General features: G+C 38.1%; 1 non-coding gene across 1 annotated transcript; it reads left to right on the forward strand.

Moving 5' to 3' along the window:
- The first annotated feature begins 690 nt into the window (after window positions 1–690).
- Window positions 691–763, forward strand: Trnan-auu (transfer RNA asparagine (anticodon AUU)). Its single transcript has one exon. It is a non-coding gene; the product is annotated as a tRNA-Asn (tRNA).
- The last annotated feature ends 9,656 nt before the right edge of the window (window positions 764–10,419 follow it).

Raw genomic sequence — 10,419 nt, forward strand, 5'->3', positions numbered from 1 at the left:
GTGTGTTACCAATCAGATCCTTTAGCTGCGTAGCTACTTTTAAGAAACAACTCAAAACGTTTCTTTGTAGGAAACCGTTCGTTTCTACTTTGTGATAAATGATAAACCGCTTTTAAACGTGCGCATAGTTTTTAGCGTTATTTAAATGTTTTTTTTTTATGATATGAGCAGAACAAAGCTTATCAGGACCAAAGTCTGAGTTTCACCCCTTTCTGCCTTTTTTCCTTCTTCTTTTTCGTTCCTTTTCATGGATTCGTCGACGCGCCAGTTGACATGTGCCTTGCGTGAGGGTGCTTGTTTGCAACTTTATGATTTGGCGATTAGTTACTGGCGATGCAATGAAGATGCAATAAATATATGAACTTCATATATTCATTGCATCTCATTTATCACTTTCACGGGTTTATTAAGAATCAACTTAACGGCCTGCACCCAGTTGGCTTGTTAGCTCAATTGGTAAAGCGCTGCACTAGTATCGCAGAGGTCAGTGGTTCGAGTCCCGTACAGGCCTGATTTTTTTTTCAGGTCTGATTTTCGCTATTGCATAAATAGCGCTATCTACTGCGAGGATCGCACATCATACGTATCTAATACCGCAGTTCAAAATATATGAACTTCATATATTCATTGCATCTCATTAACCACTTTCACGGGTTTATTACGAATCCACTTAACGGCCTGCTCCCAGTTGGCTTGTTAGCTCAATTGGTAGAGCGCTGCACTATTATCGCAGAGGTCAGTGGTTCGAGTCCCGTACAGGCCTGATTTTTTTCAGGTCTGATTTTCGCTATTGCATAAATAGCGCTATCTACTGCGAGGATCGCACATCATACGTATCTAATACCGCAGTTCAAAAAAAAAAAAAATATATGAACTTCATATATTCATTGCACCTCATTTGGCGATTAGTTACGCCGCTCATAAATTACTTTCGATAGTGCATGAGTTCGCTTCCCGTTTATTTAATAGAAGTGCCGTTCCAAGTCTATTAGAACGCTGATGACATGGCTAAGGCTGCAAAGCTGACCTCAGACAATTTTTGTTCTTCTGGATATTGTCTATCCGATACCTAAATGTACATCTATTTATGAAAACATCGTTTCACAGGAGCGGGTTTGGAATTTGCTCGCTCCGTGGATGGGCAATGTCGATAGCTTCATGTCTTGTACAATGTACGAACAATTTTGTTATGCTGTTAACATGGTAATCAGCCCCAAACAATAGTCCTTTGTGATGCAATGAATATATGAAGTTCATATATTTTGAACTGTGGTTGTAGATACGTATGATGCACGATCCTCGCAGTAGAGAGCGCTATTTATGCAATAGCGAAAATCAGACCTGAAAAAAAAAAAAAAAAAAAAAAAAGTCAGTGGTTCGAATCTCGTGCAGGCCTGATTTTTTTCAGGTCCGATTTTCGCTATTGCATAAATAGCGCTCTCTACTGCGAGGATCGTGCATCATACGTAATAGTCCTTTCTCTCCGTGTAGCTCTGTGTTTCAGTGAGCCGAGGTCCCTATACGCCAAATGTCATTCCAGATCCCAGACTGTTGGATTTGAAGGCCTTAAGGATGCTGTTACAACCCTTTTACACAATGACCCAGACACTTCTGTTTGTAGGTTGAACATTTTGTTCACAGCGAGATTTCGCCTAAGTTAGGAGGAAACAACCAAATTTAAATAAAAGGTATATCATGCGTGTGATTGACACTTCCCAATGTGGACATCCCATGTGCTTATTGATCACCCTTTGAATGTGAGGGAATCTGTAAGACTGAAATAACTCAGTTTATAATATACGATAAAGCGCTTTTAAATGTATGCATAGTTTTAAGCATTACTTAAATGTTTTTTGGTTTATTTTATTAATTATAAGAAAGAACCCATTTACGATACGGGCAGAACAAGGCTCATCAGAACCAAAGTTTGTTTCACCCTTTCCTGCTTCTTTTCCTTCTTCTTTTTCTCTCCTTTTAATGGATTTGTCGATGCGCCAGTTGATATGTGGTTGTCTGCAACTTTATAATTTGGCGATTAGTTACACCGCCCATAAATTACTTTTGATACCGCATGAGTTCACTTCCAGTTTACGCAATAAAAGTGCCGTTCCTAATCTGTTACAACGCTGGTGACACGGTTAAAACTGCAAGACTGACATCAGACAGTTTTCGTTCTTGCGGATATTGTCTATCCGATACCAATCTGCGAGAAAGGATTACCTAAATGTAACTCTTTTTTGTAAAAATACCGTTTCACAGGAGCGGGTGGGAAATTGCTCGCTCCGAGGATCGACAATGTCGATAGCGTACAGTGTGAATAGAATAATACTGTTGTGCCGTTACCGTGGCAATCAGCCGCAAAAGATAGTCCTTTCATCTGTGTAGCTCTGTGTTACAATGCGCTGAGGTCCCCTAAATGCTAATGTTCATTCCAGATTCTAGACGCTTGGGCTTTTGACGCCTTCAGGATGCTGATACAACCATTTTACACACTGACCCATACGCTCCTGTTCGAAGGTTAAATATTTCGTTCATATCGAGACAGATTTCGTCGAAGTTAGGAGGAAATAGTCAGATTTGAAGAAAGGTTTGACATTTCCCAATTTGGTTATGTTACGTGCTTACTGATCGCTTATTGAATGTGAGTGAATCTGTAGAAAGAAAACCCTTAAAGATTGAAACATAAAAGTGATGAATCATTTCTTATAAGTCGCCATGCAGGTAAATTGGAACTTTCTCAAAGAACAGTGATTAGAATGAAATCGTGCCAACCAACGCCTTATTGCTGAGACTTAGTCCAGCGTAACCTGAGCGTTATATATAAAAGCTATAAATCTCTTCAGTATCGCTTAAGCGTTCCTCGTCGAAATGTAATAGTTTGGATTGTGTGGGCTGTCTCAGTTTCTTAAACTTTTAGTCATTTTCGTAAAACCAATCACTTTCAATCACTATGTACATTATCGCTTTGGCGTTACGCTGTATTTCTCCTTAAAGTTTTCATCGGTCGCGCTCCACAAATGACGAGAATAGGACATATTTCGATATTTCTTCACAATTCTGTACAGAAATTTTAACATTTTGTTAACGTTCTTTTAACATTCTTTATCTCTTGAGGTAAATGTTTATACTGTTCCCTAGAAGTGTTTTATAAATTAGGCTTTCCTCAAAGTGCCAGGGTGTGCAGTCAAAATCAATTAACAAAATTCTTAACCTAATTAACAAAAATTACTGATAAGGGTGCAGTGTTAACTCATTTATTCGTTGAATACTTGACACGCGACTTCCTCATATCATTTCAAACCCTTCATAAAAGCTCACGAGTAATGAAATTGCAACATATGAAAATGGGTAAACTAGCTATGGGGGTTCAGTTGTGATTAGACATCGATATGAGAGAAGGTACCATATCACAATCATTTGCCTTGAGAAGCACTTCTAAGGTGTGTGTGCTATCTTATTAAAAATGCAGATGTATTTACCCTGTCGAGAGAGCTTTTTTCGACTTTGTAAATCCTTGTGGCTCAGCTAAGCAAGTTTATTACCAAAATAGTTTTAATAAGCAAACCAGCGACTCCCGAAAGACCTTGCAGACTATAAACGAGCTAACCTCTCGAAAATCTGGCAAAACGCCAGTGGCGTCACTAAAAGTGAACGGATTAACGATAACTAATCCGTTGGAGCTATCAAACGAATTCAATAACCACTTTGCTAATATTGGTCCAAAACTTGCCAGTGAGATAAATTGTGATAGTGGCAGCTATCAAAGATATCTTACCACAACAGATAAACGGTCTAAGCTCCAACCCACCAATCCAACTAAAGTATTTTCACTTTTAAATAAACTAGACAAGCCAAAGGCAACGGGCCTTGACAAAATATCTGCTAGGTTTATCAGGGAATGTGCTGATCTTATTTGTGTGCCGATATGTGATATTTTCAATCAGTCTATTAGCCAAGGGACGTTCCCAGACGACTGGAAATATGCAAGGATTACCCCTCTTTATAAACAGGGTGACTGCGGTGATGCTAACAATTACCGCCCAATATCGGTGATTCCAATAATGGCAAAGGTGTTTGAAAGGATAGTTTATGAACAGTTATATACCTCTTTGGAAGAGCACGATATTCTATATCAAAACCAATCAGGGTTTCGTGCTAATCATTCAACTGTAACAGCTTTGTTGGAAGCGACAGATTTTTGGGCATATCATATTGATAACGAGAAAATCAATGGAGTCATTTTTCTAGATTTGAAAAAAGCTTTTGACACTGTTGATCATCAGATCCTTCTATCGAAACTAAACTGTTATGGTATACATGGAAAATCTTTCAGATGGTTTCAGTCATATTTGGAAAACCGAACACAAAAATGCTCTGTGAACGGGTCGCTATCCAGTAGGTACTCGTTGACTTGCGGCGTCCCTCAAGGGACCATCCTCGGTCCATTATTGTTCTTATTATATATCAACGATCTTCCAAATTGCTTATCAAATTGTAAACCGAGAATGTATACCTATGACACGCACCTCACATATGCGAGAAGCAATCTTGAGAACGTTCAGTTTTGTCTAAATAAAGACCTAGAAAACGTCTTCAACTGGATACAAGCCAACAAACTCACGTTGAACATGACTAAAACCGAATTCATGCTAATAGGGTCGAGGCAGAGAATGAATACTCTCACAGCTTCACCAACAATTAGAATGAATAATACTCAAGTGAGCCAGGTTACAGCTACAAAATCGCTTGGTGTAATAATAGACGATAAACTCGATTGGCATAGTCACATCGAAAAACTAACGAAAAAGATCGCCTCTGGTATCGGGGCCCTAAAGCGAATTAGGCACCTGATCCCAGCATCAACCTTACATCTCATCTACCAAGCTTTAGTAAAACCTCACTTTGATTACTGTGACATTGTTTGGGGTAGCTGTGGGAAAACGCTACGAGACAAACTGCAGAAATTGTAGTTTGTCTCGTAACGTTCATATAATAAAAAATAATAAGATAATTCATATTATGAGAGGTGAATTGTCTTATAGTTCTCGGAACGTTGAAAATGAGGTTCGGAACAATATTTTGGTTTTAGACATGTATTTAACAGTTATTCCACGAGCGCGCGTTGGATATGAGATGATAGATAGCCAACGAGACGCGTAGCACCAAGTTGGCTAGAATAATGTCATATCCAACAAGCGCGAGTGGAATAATTTTTTTATTTAAAATAACGCCCCCAAGATAGAAGAGAAGTCTTCTCGACTTTATTTTGTCAGAAGAAACCGGATGTGACGATGTACAGATATGAGATTGTGGTATATTGGCTCGTATACCATAGTGGCTAAGCCAATAAAAGGTCTTGAATTACATTATCCAATGATCCACTTTTTAATAAAAATGAATAGCCAACAAGTGGAAGAATTTAGTGGAATTCAATTAGTATTACATACGTGACAGACCTCGCGTTGTAAGATATGAATTAATTAGATAAGCATATTGAAAAGAGTTCTCTTTTTTGGCATATAGAACAAAGCGGGTTTGACAATGATCATCTGAATGATGGTCAAATGAGCCTGCGATGCTGCGCGTTCGGAGCAGACACTTTATTGTTCATAGTGATTGAGTTATCAGATATATTGCGTTGCCAAGGTAACTAAAAAAAGACTTCTTAAAAGGGGAGACCCTTAGACTTCTAAGAACAAACTCCTCTTAAATATTCGAGGAGAAAATTACAAATGAAGCGCATTTGCTAAAGAGAGGCTACCCAGAAATCACTCATTAGCAAAACCCTCTCAGAAGTGAATTGAAAAACAGGAAATTAGCTCTTCAACAGAAACAAAAGACGAACCAGCGAATCTTGCCTTTTGTTACACAATAGGATCGGGATGACAAAAACCGATAGACATTACAGTAGAGTGCTAATTAAGTGGACGCGAAAAATTGAATGATGTCAATTAACGATTATCTTTATAATTAGCGAAACAGAGACTTTTGTGACCAAGACGAATTAAATCGATTCCTATAAAGTTGAATGCGCCCGAAACCTATTTAGTTCTCAATTTTATGTACCCAATTAAAAAGGCATCATCAAGTGAAAAAGTTTCAAATGCACTGTTACATAAGGCTTTTAACTTGCTCCCCACCCCCTCCCTCGCTATCTTGAACACAAATAAAACCTGTTTCTATTGCCACTTTATCTACAGCTTTCTAATTACGGCTGAATGAGAACAGGCTAATATCTACTTAATAAGTTTCCACTCCTATAAAGCACCCTCATTCCAATAAGCTCCCCTTTTCTCCGCCGATATTTTGCAGAAGTGCCCAAGCGCTTATTTGAGGAAGTACATTAAGCAGAATTGGTTGATTAGGTTTGAAAGAGGCCATGCAACTTCTCAAAATAAGTTTTTCTGATAGGACTATTACATTTACAAATAGTTCAAGATTTCACAGAGTTTGTGCAATGCAGTTTGACGCATTTACGCCCAAGAATTTTGGTAATCATGCCGGAATCATGCTCGATCCTCTGACTACAGTATTACGCAAAAAATTATGCCGGTATGGTTTATCTGAACATATCAGTGACCGTCAAATAGCTTCAATGAAAGTCTATCAGATCTCACTATTTTTACTGCTCATCAGTTCTGGATCTCAAGGGCTCCTTGGATCTGAAGACTGGGTGGCCAGTCTCCAAATGTTTCAAAATATGCTAACTAAAAATCATTCTCCGTGTTACAATTTTCGCCCAAACACATATTTCATTGAGAAACACACCGTCTCTTCGCTCCTGGCAATTGGAATGTTCTCTGCTTAGCATATGAGAGAATCGCTCAGACTGGGAGTATATCATTCTCTCAGCGAATAAAGTAGCACGTGTCTCTAGGATATTAAAAGAAACGTCTGGCTATCCGGTCGAATCAGCTTTTTGCTAGTCTTAAGAACCGAAACAGTCACGACGTACAAATTCCAAGAGTCAGCAAGATTCCTCTTGTAGGATTGCTGACTTTAGCCAACAAGAGGCTCCAACTAATATTTCGGTAAGGACGGGTGCCAGACGTGTGTCAGTCCGCCCCAGTTTAAAAACCAGGCGTCAGTGTATTATGAAGGACAGTAGAGTTGCTGGCGGTTTGGATTCTCCATTCTATTACCTCAAATCGCTTCTAAACGAATTTGTTGCTGGATAAATGGCGATCGCTAAAAGTGCGAGAAACACTCGTACAAATGTAATTCAATGAAAAACTCTGATCTTCGAAGCCCGGTCTAAGACTTCTATAGACGTCATTGTCAGGTTATATTCGTGCGGCACCCGAACTAAATTATTTCTGATATAGCGATCGAGATTATTCAAATACAACTGAATCAGTTCACCTTTTTCTTTCGCCATCACATATCGGACTGTCATCGGAATGTCACTGTCAGGTTATATTTGTACAATTCTGCGTGAGACTTTTTCAGTCCCTCCAACGTTACAGCGATAAATAAAGATTTTATGTCGTTTGGTACTTACAGTATTGCGAGCTCTGTAGTCCTGTCGAAAACTCCCACGGGTAAGTTCTTTAACTGATTATTGGATAAGTCCCTGTCAACAAGATGTCATTCATCACGTCAGATGGCCAGATTTGCAATGTCAGAAAACGCGTAGAACTCTATATGTCTCTTACCGGGTGGAGAGGACTCAAAAAAGCTGCTGATTTAATTTTCATCTTGAAATACATGAGTAAGGATGGGCCTTAACCTTAACAAATTCCAGCTAACTATGATTTCCTATCTCATCTGAGACAAATAACATTGATCGATTAGGTTTGAAGGAAGGCTTTTTCGATGAATATGAAGTGGGAAGCTAGAATGGTTAAAATCCCATCGATAAAATCTACGTCGCAGACAACGAAAATTGAGCAACATTTTGTAAAGCTCACCAAAGACTTGATAACGGATTATTAGGTAAACTGAAGCTTTTCACACATCGTTTTTCACACATTTACTTTTTTGATATTATATGATTATACCCAACGTGAACAACTGATTCTAAATGGTCCAAGCGAGTTAATTATTAAAGCAAAAGACCACACTTTCTATCGCTTTACTGGCTTAATAGCCCACGCCGGGTGTAAGAAGTCGTAAAGGGGTTTACGTCAGCGGTCAAAATTAAAGAAACCTTATGCTATCTGACTTTCTCAGCCTTTGGTAGTCTTCAAAAGTGAAACAGTCAAGACGGAAAAATCACTAGAATAAGCGAGTCTCTCTTTTTTTTTCATTTCTATTTCCTTTTCCAAGGAATTACTAATTTTAGCAAATAAGAGACTCCAACTAATATTTCGGTGAGGAAGGTTGTCAATCAGCCACAATTAAAAAAAAAAACAAAAAAGAAAAACAAACAAAATCAAAAACAGACAATGAAGCTGCGGCGGTTTGGATTTTCCATTCTATAACCTCAAATCGAATGTGTTGCTTCATGAATGACAATCGCTAAAAATTGTGAGAAACACTTGCACAAATGTAATTAAATGGCATACTCTGATCTTTCAAACCCGGTCTAACATTTTAAAAAGTGTCATAGTAAGGTTATATTCGTACGGCACCCGAACTTCATTCGTCCTGAGATATCGATCAAGATGGGAAAGGAATTAACTGGACTTACTGCAATAACTAAAGACTATTCCAATACAACTGAATTCATCTTTTTTTCCTTTTAACCATCGGACTGCCATCATGCATTAAAGTAACTTACGAGTTCATATTCGTCGATTTGATTTTCCATTCACTCGAACAGCATATATTTGGCATTAGGCCCAGTTTTAACATCAAAAGTGAAATCAAGAAAGTCGTCGAAGCTCCTTGTCGCATTGCAAGTGTTCCCAGCAGGTACCTTATCGAGTCCAAGTGATATATTTTGCTTAAGCCATAAATCGCGATAAAGCGCTGGGCGCTCATTGTTACATTGCTGTAGAGATACATCAGTGACATATATCGGAAGAAAATTACCTTTACGCTGTACTTTTAATCATCTCAGTTGATAGTCTCTCACCGTTAACTGTGGTGAAGTAATATTTTGCTCTTTGGACTATTTTCTCCCTAAAAGTCTTGTGATCGATTTTACTTTGACTCCCCTTGAAGAAGACTTTTTTGTTCATTTGCGGCACAAACGATGTTTATATTTCCTTTTGTAATGCACCTTTTCGCGTGACCAATTGTAGTTATTTAAGCTAAGAGGACTTTTCCACTACTGTGTATAAAACTCGAGTCCCTGAGCCGCCGAACAGAGCATTGTGATGAGCTTGAAGGATTTGTAAGGCTGACATCGTTCTAGACAGATTTTAAGGAAAAGTTTCAACAGTATTGCGTAACGGTCTAAGATCCCCAGATCACGGTCTACCTAGGTATCAATTTGATCGTTAACAGAAATTTCAGAATGCCACAACCAGGATAATTGCACAAACTAAGAAATTTGAACACATTACACCAGCTCTCCTAGACTTACTCTTGCCGGCTTCCACGATTTAACACTATACGCTATGGTAAACACACACTAAGGTATCAAGGACCATATATTTGGTCCAAATTAGAAAATGGTATGCGTGAACTACCAAGCCTTAGTATCTTTAAAACTAGAATCCGTAGAGTTGACCTGGTAAGCCTAGTGGAAGACAGTGGCAACTGCTGCAATCTTTGCAGCACGTGATTTTTTTTTTTTTTTTTTTTTTTTTTTTAAATTATCTGCATGGTACAAGTATTTTTATGTTATCTGAACACTGTTGATATTTCTAAATATTTTAAAATTTTAATGCATAGTTTATCGGCTGTATTGTTACTTATTATGATACTGTACATAGTTTTTTTTATTAATTTTGTAAAAGTAGGTGTCCCCAATTAGCTCTATGAGCTAAATACATTGACACGGTAATAAAGATTTTATTATTATTATTATTATTATTATTATTCCTGTATCATTCAGAGCTCAATTTAAAATCTGTTTGTTTCTACTTTTAAGTCGTTAAACAATCTAAGATCTGTTATCTCTACAACCTGCCTCCAACTATGCTCTTCGCTAACCTACAAAATCTCTTCTGTTCGTTTCCTTGTGACCTGCTCTAGACTCGGGGGATCGCGCTTTTGCTCCTGCTGCTCCTGCCCTATGACATTCGTTGCCGTACGTTACCAACCAGATCCTTTAGCCGCGTAGCTACTTTTAAGAAAGAACTCAAAGCTTTTCTTTGTAGGAAAGCTTTGGTTTCTAGTTCTCGATAAATGATAAGGCGCTTTTAAACATGCGCATAATTTTTAGCGTTATTTAAATCTGTTTTTTTTTGTTTTTGGTTATTTTATTAATTTTATTCAAGAACACATTTAATTACGATACGGGCAGAACAAGGGTCATCAATTTCGTCTCTTCTTGCCTCTTTTCCTTCTTCTTTTTCTTTCCTTTAA

The sequence above is a fragment of the Stylophora pistillata genome, chromosome 5 (genome assembly GCF_964205215.1).
Source record: "Stylophora pistillata chromosome 5, jaStyPist1.2, whole genome shotgun sequence".
NCBI lineage: Eukaryota > Metazoa > Cnidaria > Anthozoa > Scleractinia > Pocilloporidae > Stylophora > Stylophora pistillata.